The sequence below is a fragment of the Pinus tabuliformis genome, chromosome 1_2, assembly GCF_031772625.1.
Source record: "Pinus tabuliformis cultivar Carrire ecotype Pingquan chromosome 1_2, CPIR1, whole genome shotgun sequence".
NCBI classification, from domain to species: Eukaryota; Viridiplantae; Streptophyta; class Pinopsida; order Pinales; family Pinaceae; genus Pinus; species Pinus tabuliformis.
Window position 1 is genome coordinate 87,963,666 of NC_142298.1, and position 13,976 is coordinate 87,977,641.

At 39.5% G+C, this 13,976-nt stretch overlaps 1 pseudogene; it reads right to left on the reverse strand.

Moving 5' to 3' along the window:
• Window positions 1-11,183, reverse strand: part of LOC149204569 (uncharacterized) — a 31,907-nt pseudogene extending 20,724 nt beyond the window's left edge.
• Between the last annotated feature and the right edge of the window lie 2,793 nt (window positions 11,184-13,976).

Here is a 13,976-nt window from a genome sequence, read left to right on the forward strand (position 1 = left end):
TGCTTGGTACATGAAGCATGAAAATGTCCAGTTGGGTGGTTGAAATTGACTGTGAGAATTTGTAACAACAAAAGGAATTGGAAATGCAGTAGTATGTTGGTAAAGTATTCAGGATTAGGTCCATTGTGGGACACTGTTACCCAATAGTGTCCATTGATTTCCATGAGCATGCTATAACCGGTATGATGGTTTTAAGGTAGGGATATGCCTTAGTTTTTGTATCTTCCAATGCGAGGAAGCCTTGCCATGTGATGGACTGCCTGTAATGGGGGTGCAAGCGGAACTTGGAAGGTGTGTGACTGCACGGAAGCCCTGGTTGGACAAATGTTCTGAAATCCCTGTAAAAGCTTGGGTTGAGTGTTAGTCCTGGAAGCCTTGGTTGGATAAACGCTCTAGAATCCTTTGGTGGGTTGAGTTACTAGTCCTAGAAGCCCTAGTTGGACAAACACTCTGGAAGCCCTGGAAGGTTTGGATAGAGACCAATATGAACATGGTTTTGTGATGTTTAACCATGAGGTGGAAAAATTGTTTGATGAGTTGAGGTGGATGGCCTCTGGAAGCCCTAGATAGTTTTTCATTGATGTTTTCTATGATATCCCACATTCATTCTTGGAATATGGCATGAGGGTGAATGGTTAAAGAGAGATTTGGCTTAGCCATTCTATGGTTGGGTGGAATGTGGAAGTCCCATACCAGATTGGCCTTTACTTCATTAATATGGGATTATTTCTCCTTGTACTTCTATGACTAACACACTGGTTTATATGTGGATTCTATGGCTTTTATATCCTTGGTATTTTTGTTGTTATTATGTTGGTTATGAATACGTATTATGACAGTGCCTATGTATGGCTCCCAACATGTTTTTACTTGTATATGAATGAACAATGTATCTATGGCCTAATGGATGAAACTGCAACTAAAGTGACAAGGAAACAATGCCTCATAGCGAATCTCAGATAAGTATGAGACCCCTATGCTCATATCTGTTTTTTTACACCTGTAGATTACATATTCGTGATATGTTTAAAAAAATGCTTGTCATGGATAATAGGGGTCTAGTTAAGGTCTTATTCGAGTAAATGCATTACTACTGTTATTTCCCTATTATCTTACTGTTTTGGAGGTGTCATTCAATTTTGGGCAGTGGACTGAGCTCTGAGCCTGAAAATGTGGATTAAATCCCGGGGATGCTGGGACAAAACTGAGCAAAAACTCCCTAGACGTTGGCATGCCCATAACATGAGAGCGTCTAGAGGTCAAGTGGTTGAAAATGTCAGTGGGACCCAGGGGCTAGTTGGCAGAAAGGTTGGGTTGGTTCTTGAGGGTCCTAATGCTGATGTTGAGTGTCGGTATGGTGTGTTTCCATCGGTTCCACTTCCTTAATGTGACTTAGGATGTCATATCATATCATAGTGGCCTCTCGTCGCATGTTTACCCCGACTAGTCGGTTTCTTAGGTAGATGTGGGAGGAGGGTGTTACAACTTATGTGGTGACTTGTCTTTGTAGATTCTCACTGGACTCATTGCAAGAAATCCACTTACTTCTATCACACATAAATGGAACACCTTTTCTAAGCAAGCCATCTCAACCACATAAGTTGAATCTGGGTTCATTCCAACAACTCGATGATGAATATGATAAGCGAAGCAAAAACCATATCCCACCACATTTGAAAGTATGTAGTCCACATGTCACTTGGAAAATTGTACGAGTCTCTTAGGAGAAATTGTTGTTGTTCCACATATAATAGTTTGATTAGCATGGATAAAATAACTAACATAGGATAAAAGTAGAAATGAGAAGGCCATAACTCATTGCATGTTACCCCCTTTTAGCTTGTAGATAAATCTAGCTGACGTGAATTACTTCTGTGAATAAAGTGATTCTGGCATGAGAGAGCAAATGAAGTAGTGAGCGTTCTCCTTGCAGTTTCCTAGAACTATTACATTACCATGAAAGAATGTCTGGGCTAGCATTCACTCTGGCACGCTTGTTGTCCCACCTAAATTTGAAGTTGGTTTCCTCAGATCCAAATGCTAAGCCATTTCTAAGTATGTAGTTTCTACGTGCTTTGTTCTTTGTGGACTTTAGCAACCATGCAACACCCCATAACAATTCATCCTCATATCCACTATAGTTGCAGTAGAAAGGACACACTCTTGATCCCAGTGAAGGATTATCACTATATTTTCCCCTGTATTCGTCTACAAAGTCGAACACCCACATTGTACTTTGGAGGAGACACTCAAAATACCAGGGGTCTAATTTTTTAAACACAATGGAGGCAGCAACCAATGTTGCAACTTTTTCAGAAACAACTTATGAGCGAAGATTTTCTTTGCTAATCTTGTAAATTGTTTTGGGAGTGTCCATGTATTATGGTCTCTCCCATCGATGGTGATATGAAATAGGATCACCCACCTACACATATATAGTGTCTAGGTAAACTATTGTTTTAAGGAGATAGTGTATAGCCCAACGAATTGCACTAAGGGCATTTGGCAACACTTCATCCATGAGATTTCTGAATTCTAACACATTCCATGATAACATCATGGTTGTATAAGCCATTGGAAAACTATATCTGACATTGTCTCCTGCATCGTAATACCCTCCTACCAAGTCCACCTTTGTTTTTGAACAATCTACTAAGGCAAACTCTCTTCTCTAGGTCATGCGTTGAGTTGCAAGCATTTTTCCTAATATTTATCCTTCATAGAAGATAATACTTTTGGACAAAGCATCCTTGTAGTTATGACAGGATCATGTGGTTTGTGGGGAAGGTTTCCCATTTATTTGACTGGCAAGGTTGGCTTCCATTTCCCCTAGTAAGAGAAAGAATGAAACCAACATTATTAGTAAACATTGTGATAGCCCTCCACCCATTTTGATCTTAATTCTCACTGAATATATGTTTCATTCATCGAGAATGCATGACAAATGAGCAAGAGTTATGATCCCCATAATCATGGCTAGGAATCTCTCTTGCAACTACAACAATCATCCAAGGAAGAATGGGAAAAGAGGATGATTCACCATGGGAATAACGCGAGTGTCTTGCTAATACAAGGATTTGGTGTGTCGATGGTGATACTCATGAGCAGGAACGTACTCAACAAACTTGCCTTTCTTAACCACAGTGGAAACATGGGTGTGGAACTTGGGCTTATACCACCATCCATTCTCATTAATCACATTCTTGTTACGTTTCACCACTTATATTTAAGCATAAGTGCCTGTTGTGATCACAAAAGTTGTGTAATTGAAGATCATAGTTTCAAAAAAATAAGACATCTTTTCTTTGTAATTATTTTGAGGAGGGTAGAAATATTTTAGGTAGTGATAGATGATGTTGTCCTGGTTATCAGTGACAGGAATATAAGTGACCTTCATGTATTCCTTAACGGGAGTGAGTTAGAACTTGGCTTCGACAAGAAATTTTGATGGAGCCATGCGATCATGGCACTGCATGGAAGAGTTTTGAGTACTCATTGTCAGCAGTGGCCCTAACCAGATACCTATCAACCAAGACAAGTTCGTAGGCGACATAAGTATTAGAGAAGAGCCCAAAGAGGTGGTTTTTGTCCTTGATGTCATAGTCATTGATGACCATGGCCACGATGAGATCATCGAGCTTGGGGAGCACCTAGGGCACCATCCCCAACGACAACATGGTGACGCTAACCTCACACGTGCAAACCATGGGATCAAATTTGATGAACATCCTCTCCCTGTCTGCTCGCACAATGTTTTTGAGATCAGAAAGATCCACCTTAAACTCGTGGAACGCTTGTGCTCTGATTGCCTCATGGATAACTCAAGCCATGATATTCGAGTTGTGCATATTGTTATCACTCAGGTTGTTCCCAAAAGTTGTAAGAAAGGGATACGGCCGAGGTAACCATAGACCAATATTTTAGACACATATCCTAGCCAATCTGCATCCAGAGAGGGCTCTCTCTTTATAATTTAGCTTTGTTTTGAGGTGTATTAGGCTAGTTATGAAGTACAAGGGTTTTGTTTAGAGTTTTGGTTGGAGGAATGGAGTTTCAATAGAACAGTGAGGTAAAGCTGAAGCATTTCAGTCCATTGGGCATGATGGAGTCAAAGAAGGATGGCTTCCTGAGTTAGGTTTCTTATCAGAGGATTTATTACAGAGCAAGGTACTCAAATATGGAACAATTTCTAGGCTGAAATCTGATGGAATGGAGTCAATGGGTGAAGGGCAATTAAGAATCCTTCATCATGTTGACAAAGGGAAAATGGATGATTACTGCTAAAGAGCAATTAAGAATTCCTTAGCTAATATTCAGGATGAAAGAACCAGGGGAAACAGGAGCAATTAAGAATTCATTGTTTATGCTAATTCTGAAGAAAACATTAATAACAACAGAGATTGAACACAGAGTGCAAACAAGCAAATTCTGAGTTATTCTTTTTCTCTATTATTTAGATCATGAAACATATATGATATAGTAAACACAGAAACTGTAAGACACAAGTTAGAAGGGACTTATTGATCCATAAAACGATTCAAGAATTCTACAACATGGTCCTTAGCATCAATTCTTCATCCAGTGAGCTTAACAAAAATGGTTCCAACAACCTTTTATTCCAAAAATCCAGAATTACAGCAAAGTCTGAGAATGCATCCCAATCAACCAACCCCAAATACTTCGTCTGAGGGGGTATTTATACAAAAATTTCAAGATATTATGCAAAATATCTGATAGAAATAAATATATGCTGACAATTAATGTTTCTTTTACATAGATAGAGACAGACAGTCTCGAAAACAGGGAGATAATAAATAGATGTAATAAATTCGTGCTGCGCTGGTTGATCCAAATTTATGAGAAGTACTGGAGGTAGATGCTGCAAGTTGGTTTCCCAGCTGTCTTCCACTGATCCTCTATGCTGATTTTCTGCTTTGGCTGGACTTTCTTTAATGCTGATGTGATACGCTTTGATTTGCAGGACCGTGATTTATTTATGTTCTGCGCATTATAACATATGGTGCACAATTTTGATTTGATCAAAGATAAATTTACAGGATCTCTAGCATGCTCTTCCACCACTCTAGTCCTGGTATTTTATGTCTCTGCAGCTTCCTTAAAGTCTCATCAGTCTCTGTGTACCTGTAGAAGTTAGGAGGGATGGTGAATAGATGCTTCACCTCATGCTCTATGTAAAATAGATTTTCCAGACAGTCATAAAGGGATTGGCCAGATGGAAGTGCTTTTTCTCCTTAAGTACTTGAAGATGCATTAGCTTGACTGATAGCATATGTATTTAATTTATGTACATAGTCCTTGTGCTTCATCAAACGATCATTATCTCCCAAAGGACTTGGAAAACCTCTTTGATGCAGGACTGTAAATTTTTCTGTGAAAGAATCAATTTCCCCCTGCATGTCCCGACATCTTCTGTCCAAGTTTTGCATTAGAGTTCTCATGGTTAGAACTCTCTTGATGTCCAGAATGGTACCTATTCTGTCTCTGATATCTAGTGCTTCCAGTTCTTCACTGATCTTGTTATTCAAAAAATGTATTAGCCTGTTGGCTTGCTCAGGCATCTGTCCCAATAAGGCTCTTGTTTTTTGAATTTCTAATTGGGCTACTCCTATCAGATCAATATGTTCATAAATGGTCTGAATAGACCTCCATACATCACTAAGGGATTGAGTGATGTTAGTCCACAAAATTCCTCTGATTTCTGCCAGAGGCTTATGCAAAGAGAGATCCTTTTCTAAGGCTCTTACCTTGTTCTCCAATGCTTTTACTTCCCTTGTTTTTTCTGCCACATTCATCTTGGATTTATCATAGCTTTGCTCAACCTTTGCCAATTTTTCTTTGACTTGCTTTAATTCAGATACTTGGAGTTTCAACTCCTCCATGGCTTTTATTAATTGCTCTGTGGTCATAGTAGTGCTGCTGCCTGGTGTTGTTGCTGTTGCTGAGGTACCTGTGATGATTTCTGTTGTTGATGCCAGGACAGAAGGAGGGACTGTTGTTATAACTGTGGGAGGGGAAGTTGTGACTGTTGGAGCTACTTCAGGTGGCTGGGAGGTCGACTCTCCCTGCTTTTCTTGTAGTGATTTCTCCAAGGCCTGCTCTGTCTCACCCAATCTCTCGTTCAACCTCATGAGCAGGTCCATCATGTCCTCTTCGGACTTCTGTTGTACAACATCTGTTGTTTGTGGATGCATAGAAGGAGGCATTTTGAGCTGTTTTCTGAGGGCAACAATGTCCTCTTCCTTTTTCCTTATTAGTGCTTTTATGCCTTTGGTATCTTTGGGATCATGTCCCAGCTCAATGATAATATCTTCCAAGGAATTAATCCTGTTGTCCTTTGCTAGAGAAGAAGCTTTCTCTAATTCTAACTGAGCAGAGGTGCTCTCCAATGAGTTTTGCAATTTATGAGCCAACATTTCTTTGTCAGCTAGTGTAGAATACACCATCTCTCCAGTTTGTTTGTGCAGCTCGATCGAATGTCTTTGGCAAAGACCTCCAGATTTGTTCTGATGTAGTCAGCTGCTGATTATGGTTGTTGCACTTTGGGGTTGAAATAGCTCATGATCATTTTGCCCTCCTTAATGTCATAGGCAGACATCAATCTTCGCTATTTTGTTGGGGCCATTTTAAGATATTGGTTATATATTTGCAGCCTCAATGGATCATTTCTAGCCTTTATCTCTGTGAATGTTCTTTTGATATCAGAGGTCTGCTTACTTGGTGGCCTAGTGGATGAAACTTCTACACTATGTTGCCTTTCCAGCTCTTTCCTGTGTGAGCTGGTTGATGTGTTTATCACTGGGGAGGTCTGTGGGTTGGTTGCCCTCTCACCTCTTAGGCTTTCTATTGTTTCTTCAATGATATCCTCTTCAGATAGAGGATTCAGTCTTTTCCTTTTTGCACCTGGCCGTTCTGCAGGTCCACTAATAGGTGTGGCCTCTTCTCTGTCCCTTTTCTTGCCTTTTTCCTCATTTAGAGGAGTTTGTAGTGCTGGAATCTCTGTTGCTTTGGTCTGCACTGGAGGAATTTGCTCCTGCTGATCAGTCATTTCTTGTTGCTCTGTGCCTGCCACTTCCTTGCCCTTTGAAGAACCTAAAACTGGTGTGTTAGCCTCTTATATAGGTTGCTGTGAAGTCCCAGCAGAAGATGTACCCACTCCGATTTGCTGAGGCAACTTGAAAGATACCTGTCCAAAAGAGTCCAGGTCAAGGGTCTTTTCTAAATCTTTCATAGCTTGTTCCATCTTTTCTTGCCGAGTAAGCTCTTCAAATAATGTACCCTCTATCCACTCATCCTGATTAGCATATTGTTCTACTTGAGGGATCCTATGATGTAGGTAAGTTGAATGCCGGTTTTTTACTTTTCTGTCACATATAAAGGTATTTGGGTCATATGGCACCAACCAGAAGCTTTTCTTCAATTTAAGGTCTTCCCCTAATATTTTATCAGCATCTTCCCATGCTTCCCTTTTATTATTGATAAAGCAGCCTAATTGGTTTCTTATCCTCAGTTGAGCCTTTTTCTTCATATTGCAAAAGTGAGTTAAATCTGCATTAATAAGTTGCCTGAAATACTCCAGTGCAAATAGTCTCATGGGCACATATTTGGGCAACTTATAAGGGCACAACTCACAGCCATATATCCTGATTTCAGTGTGATCCTGGTAGAAGTACCAGTCACCTATCCTCTAGTTCTTGGAGAGCTGTAAAATCTTCCTTATGTCACCAGAGAGCCTAGGAGGAGGAGCTCCTATCAACAGAGTGGAGGTTGGATGTATAAACAGGTCAATGAATTCACAATAGGTGTAAGGGGATTCACCAATTCTGTGGAAGACAGAGGTCCAAAAGATTACAGACCTCCTCTCTCCTTTGGCATCCAATTTCCTGATGGGAAATATAAAACTGTCTGGGTGATAATACAACAACAGATGGTATATGAAAGTTGTGTATTTAAACACTCCTTCTCTTTCCAAATTCATAAATTGAGCATGGATTTTGTCAGCAATGAAAGAGGCATAGTCATACTTAATAGCAGGGGGCTGTCCTAGAGTAAATATGGATAACAGAACCAGGACCATCTCATCCACATATTCACCGGACCTAAATCCTAAGATCATTGATATCATATCAAGAAGAATTCCTCCAGTCTAAATGAACGAGACATATAAATAAGGAGGTGGGCCTTGCGGCTGGCATTCTGGTTTCATGAATAACTTAGCAATCCGGGTTATTTCTGCACTGGACAGTTGGGAGCCTTGCTCAAGCAGAAATCCCATGGAAAGAGGAGCAAGAGGCTGAATTGGATGAAAGTGTAGCATCTCATTGATAGATTCAACAGTTATGTAAAAGAGAACAGTTTGTGATGGAGTCATGACTGCTTTACTGACAGGGTCATAATTGGCACAGTAGTGGCGAATAATATCTGGGAATATATTGACTGAGGGAAGGTAATACCTGGGGAGATTGGATTCCCATATTCCATAGATATCAGAGTTGTTCAAATGACTATTTCTGATTAGGCAGAAAGTATGAAGATGATTTTGGCAACCAATTGGGTCTTTTATTTGGAAATCTCTGTCGGCCAAGGGTAAATGATGCTGGTCTGTATGAGGCGCATTGAGGGGCACTACGTTGAGGGCCACAGGGGCTTCCATTGTTCAATTCTCTGTGTTTTAAACCGGTGGTTGAATTTCTGTGGAAAAAAGGACAAAAGAACAGTTCTAAATGGGCTGGTATGGCAATTATGGACTGCTTGAGTTTAAAATTTGGCTCTTAAAGGTATAATTTGCAGAGGAAACAGAAAATACAAGTTCGGGAGGTGGAACGGGGTAAATACCTGTATTATGGAGGTGAACCAGTGTAATTGGCAGGTTGACTGACGAGTTGCGGAGCAGGAGGCTGGTTTTTGCTTGGCCGGGTGGCAGACTGGAGCTTCTGTAGTTTCTTGGACGTAATTTGCATGCAACAGTCTCGCGAAAACAACGAGTAAAATGGGCGAAAATGACAGTTTTTACGGGTTTTTTAACAAAAATTGGCTTCGTGGGGATTTTTGGCACTGTTCGGTCGGATGACGTCATCGAGACGTGATGTTTTGTCGTGACGCGGGGTATGGGCATTGACGTGGAGGTGACGTGGTGATCACGTCAGCGGGCGCGGTTAGCGGGAGGGCGGTAAGTGGTATTGACCCGCACCGCTTATGCGCTAATGTGGTTTCAGGTGGAGGGGCCGCGAGCATGGCGGGAGGGCGCTGCGTGTCCCAGGTATGGCAGTAATACCGCCGGCTCCCCGGGCGGTAAATATCGGCAACGGAGGGCCTCGCGATATGATCGTGAGCCGTCCGATTAGCGGGCCTGGATCCAACGACTAGCGGAGGTCTGAGGTGGCGGAGGGTTACGGCGCGAGGACCCACGTACATAAACAATGATTTAAATATATCGGGGCGGGTTTGATTGGTTGTCGGGGTATTTAACAGTTAATTAACCTAATGTCAATTAACCTTTGAACATTTGCGTGCGAGGAGGGTTATTATATGGTTCCTGATGAACCTATAATCCCTGTTTAAACAAAAATATGGCCGTAACCGACCGGGGGCGGGATTATTACACATTGAGGGTTTTATTATAAAGATATATTAATACGGGGGAAGGGGAATTTGTAAGGGATTTATATAATAGTGTTAGCAGTTAATATGGGTTTGTGAAGGGTAGGCGCCAAGTTATGAAGTTCAACAACTTAGGCTTAAGAGAAAACAGAGGTTTTACACAAGAAATGTGGCTTCTTTGCTTAAAGCAAGATTGTTGTTTTACTCAAGCTTTTTCATGAAATGGGGTAATTTAGGAGTATTGAGTAGATCTCAATATCCTTGAGGGGAGGTTAGTAAGTGATTTTGGGAGAAGTGTGAAGGGAAATTAGACATGCCTCACTTGATTTGTAACCAAACAATTGCCATTGTACTTATGATATCAATAAGATGATCATCTTTGAGAAACAAAATTAATCATAAGCCTACTTCTGCAACACCAAAACTACCTACCCAGCCTATTATATCTAACATTTTTCTTCTTCTTCCATGGGTGCACTTGGACTAGCAAACCCTTACAAATTTTCCTTTCTCTTCCTGGGAATCCTAACTAAGTCTGCCCTTATTTCTTCCAAGGGCTCAAATTTAACTGTTGAGCTCCTTTGCTTCTCTACCTATCTACTTATCTGCCAAGGTTGAACTGTTTGGACAGATTTTATTCTCTATCTCTAAAACAAGAAATTCAAACATGAGCTGGCCAAGATTAAGCTGTTTGGCCATTCATCAACTGTGGTAAGAATCAACCTACTACACATAATGAGATTCTTTTGCAAAAGTAGAATAGTAGTGGCATTTTGGACTAGCACACTTTCCTGGTCTTCATTATTTGGGGTTCATTTCCTTTCTTTTTTGACCATTTCATTCTTTTTGCCCTTTGATATTTCTTTTAGGGTGTACCCTCTTTTATTTTTTAATTTTTTGATCTTTTCAAAATATCGAAACATTTGCAGCAGGGAAAGGATGAACATATTTGGGATTTTAACCAGTCAATCATAAAATATGACACCTATTGGTATAGGAGTATAACACATATCATCACGTTGAGCTTCAGATGTTGACTCTTGATGTGATACTGCACTTTCTTGAATCTTACAAATGGCTAGGGTGATGTCTGAGTGTGGGCCTGAATATGGGGCAATGGCTGAGCTTGAGCCTTAACATGGGGCATGCACCCTGTGCTCCTGAACATTTTTCACTTCCTTAATTGCTCGATTGTGAGTCTCCTCCAATGAGGGATCATGGATCAAGCATCATATAGTAGCCCACTATTGGATATACTGATAGAACAAGAAGGATAGAGGAATAATGTTCGACACTATCAACATCCATTTGAATTGCACCAAAAAATATGCAAACTCATTTGGTCACTTTATCTTCTGACAACCACTGTCGGGCAACCCTATTTCATCCCAAAAATCCCAATTGTCATGCAGTTGTAACCCCTCTCTATTACCACTTATCCAGATCTTAGGAGGATCCAAGATATAGGAGAACTGGGCACTGAACACTACACTGGGAGAGGAAAGCAACAACACAATATTCACAATTTGCACACTGAATACATAAGGAAGATAACCATTATCCATTTAATAAATCATTTATTAAATGAAAGAAGCTTATGGTTGCTACATTATAGAGGAACAATTTGTCCTTTTACAATCGGAGGCTTGTTATTTATAGCCTCTTTTATTTAGAATACCATGGGTAAATGCCACTTTCTATTGAGATTATTTTCTTAGATCTTAGTATCTAAATGTGGTTGATTACTAGGAAAGGAACAATGGGGAGGGCTTGAGGTATAAGCTTTGACTACATGGGGAGATTAAGGGATTTCTTAATCCTCACGGGAGGGTACATTAGGAATAACAAATTGATTTTTCAAGGCAAGTTTGGGAGCTAGAGGAAGGGGTTTTTCAGGCTTTGAACTAGTAGAAGTACCTCTTTACTAGCTATGACAAATTTATTACCAAATTCCAGTACATCAGATGGATATTCTGAAGGGGTATTCATGGGAATTATTGTATTGAAATGGTATTTTTTAATGTTGTAGGGTCTAGAGGTGAACCTAGCCTTCGAGTCTTGAGTAGATGGATTACAATAGACCAATTTTGATATCCATTTAAACATAGAACTTAGCATTAAAAATAAGTGTTTGCCTTCATAACTACTTGATATACATACTTCCCAAGCTAGTTCTTGAATGTTTCAACCAATTTATTATCTTATAAGATCAGAGGTATGTGTGGAAGGTGCACCGAAACTGGCATAACCAAAGGTAAATATTATTTTTAGTTGAAGTTTGAAGACTTGTGATTGAGGTACATCTCGCTTGCACCGATGAAGTAGAGGTTCTTTTATAATATTAGCTTCTTGTCTCCCTTATTCTTCAGTAAAAAGACATAGACACCCCTACCACAAAAGAAGCAATTGATGTGGCCCTTGTTGTGAAGAACCTAGTTATTTGAGAGCTAGGATTCTATCATCTTGGCCAAATGATAAGTTTTAGTGAATTACCTTATCACCGCCATTTGCAAGAAACCTAGCTTCCTTACAAGAGCCATCAAGGGGTAAGTCCAACAAATATTTTAGTGATGAAGGTGAGGAAATTTTTGGTCTACCTACTGCCTCTAGTACCATTTAACCTTGCTTAGAAGTCATCCTTTCAAAGAAACCTACCAAATTTCATGTTGCCTTTGTTTGGTCGGTAGGGACTTCTCCGCAAAATTGCATCGTCTAATAAATCTACCTAAGACCTTTGTGGTGGGTAGGACTTACCCACCAATTTCCAGGTTTAACATGGATGAGTCATAGAGTTCCAAATTCTCCATATTCACAACTAAGTTAATGTGCACATATATGGGTAGATTGAGTTTATAGGCATCATCACCTACATTCTCCAACACCTAAAAAGGACCATAGCATAAAGCCTTAATGTTCTTGGCAAGACTTTGTAACCTTTATTTGTTTAAATGCAACCATACTCCATCTCCCACCTTGAATGTCTTCTTAATTTTATGTTGATTATATCAGGTGTTGTACTACGCCCATGACTTGTTCAATGTCTCATGCACCCACAAATTGATATGCTTGATCTTATCCTTGAAATTTCCATCCTTCAAAGCTTCTCATGTGATGTCTTCCCTCACTCCTTATCGTTTTCCATATAAAACATCTAAGGGTGAATGTGAAAAATACTTAAAATCAAGCTTCCAAAGGGGACTTTTTGGTAGAAGTATGGATCGATTTATTACAAAAGTACCAAATATAAATCAAATTTTCTTCCTATATCCTTATATGCCTCTAATTGTAACCCCTCAAAAGCTAAACCAGTGTTATGTTCACTACTTTTATTTTCCCATTTGTATGTGGATGGAATGTTGTATATATCTTAAACTTGATGTCCATCTTCTCCCATAGTGTAGTCCAAAGGGCACTGGTAAATCTAGTCTCTCAGTCTAAGATTATATTCCCTAGTGTCCCAAAGTGAAAATAAACATTTTTAAAGAACATGTGTGTTGCATCTTATCCCTTGATGATCTTTTCACAAGGCACGAGAATGCACATGTTGCCAAACTTGTCAAAAACCTAGAACTCTTCTTCATATACCTACAAAGGCTCCTCCAACTAATGTTTCCTCTCTTTAGTAAATCCCTCCAAAGATGCCTTTACCTTTACTAATTCATCTCCTAGTCCTTTCTATCTTAATACGAGTAATACAAAAACTTCCAACTTGAAAAAATAATTTCTTTTATTGGTTAGCACTTATAATAGAGATCTTGGATTTACCTTTATGTGCATTAATGTTTTTCCATCCTTGATAAGGTGGTACTAGTTTTCTCTCCTCGTGTACATCTAAGGGATTCTAGGCACTACACCACATAGATCAAGTGGTACTAAATCTAGCACCACTTCACTAATATAGTTTTCACTTATAGCAAATTTGATTTTACACTGCTTAGAAACCCTGAGCTTTACATCCTTACTTGCCCATTACAATATATATGGGTGAAGATTTTTATGGACTTCTAATCCAAGCTCACTAACTATATTTTCTACTATGAGGTTAACCTTGAACCATAATCAAATAAAGAATCTACCTTTTCCTTCTTGACCTAGACATTAATATGGAAGAGTTTAGACATCTTCTTCTCTTCCTTAGGATGGAAGCTACTAAGATTCACCTATTTTTGCATTGCAATGCAAAAAATATTTTCATCTACATCTAAAATACACTTACCCAACTACTTGAATTCATGATTGTGTGTTTTTCTTCTTGGTGTGACCATTAGTATTATAATGATTACAGTGCTTGTTTGGATCCTTGCATTAATTTCATGTGGCTTTTGCCTTCTTATTCTTTCCTTTTCACTTCTTTCCCT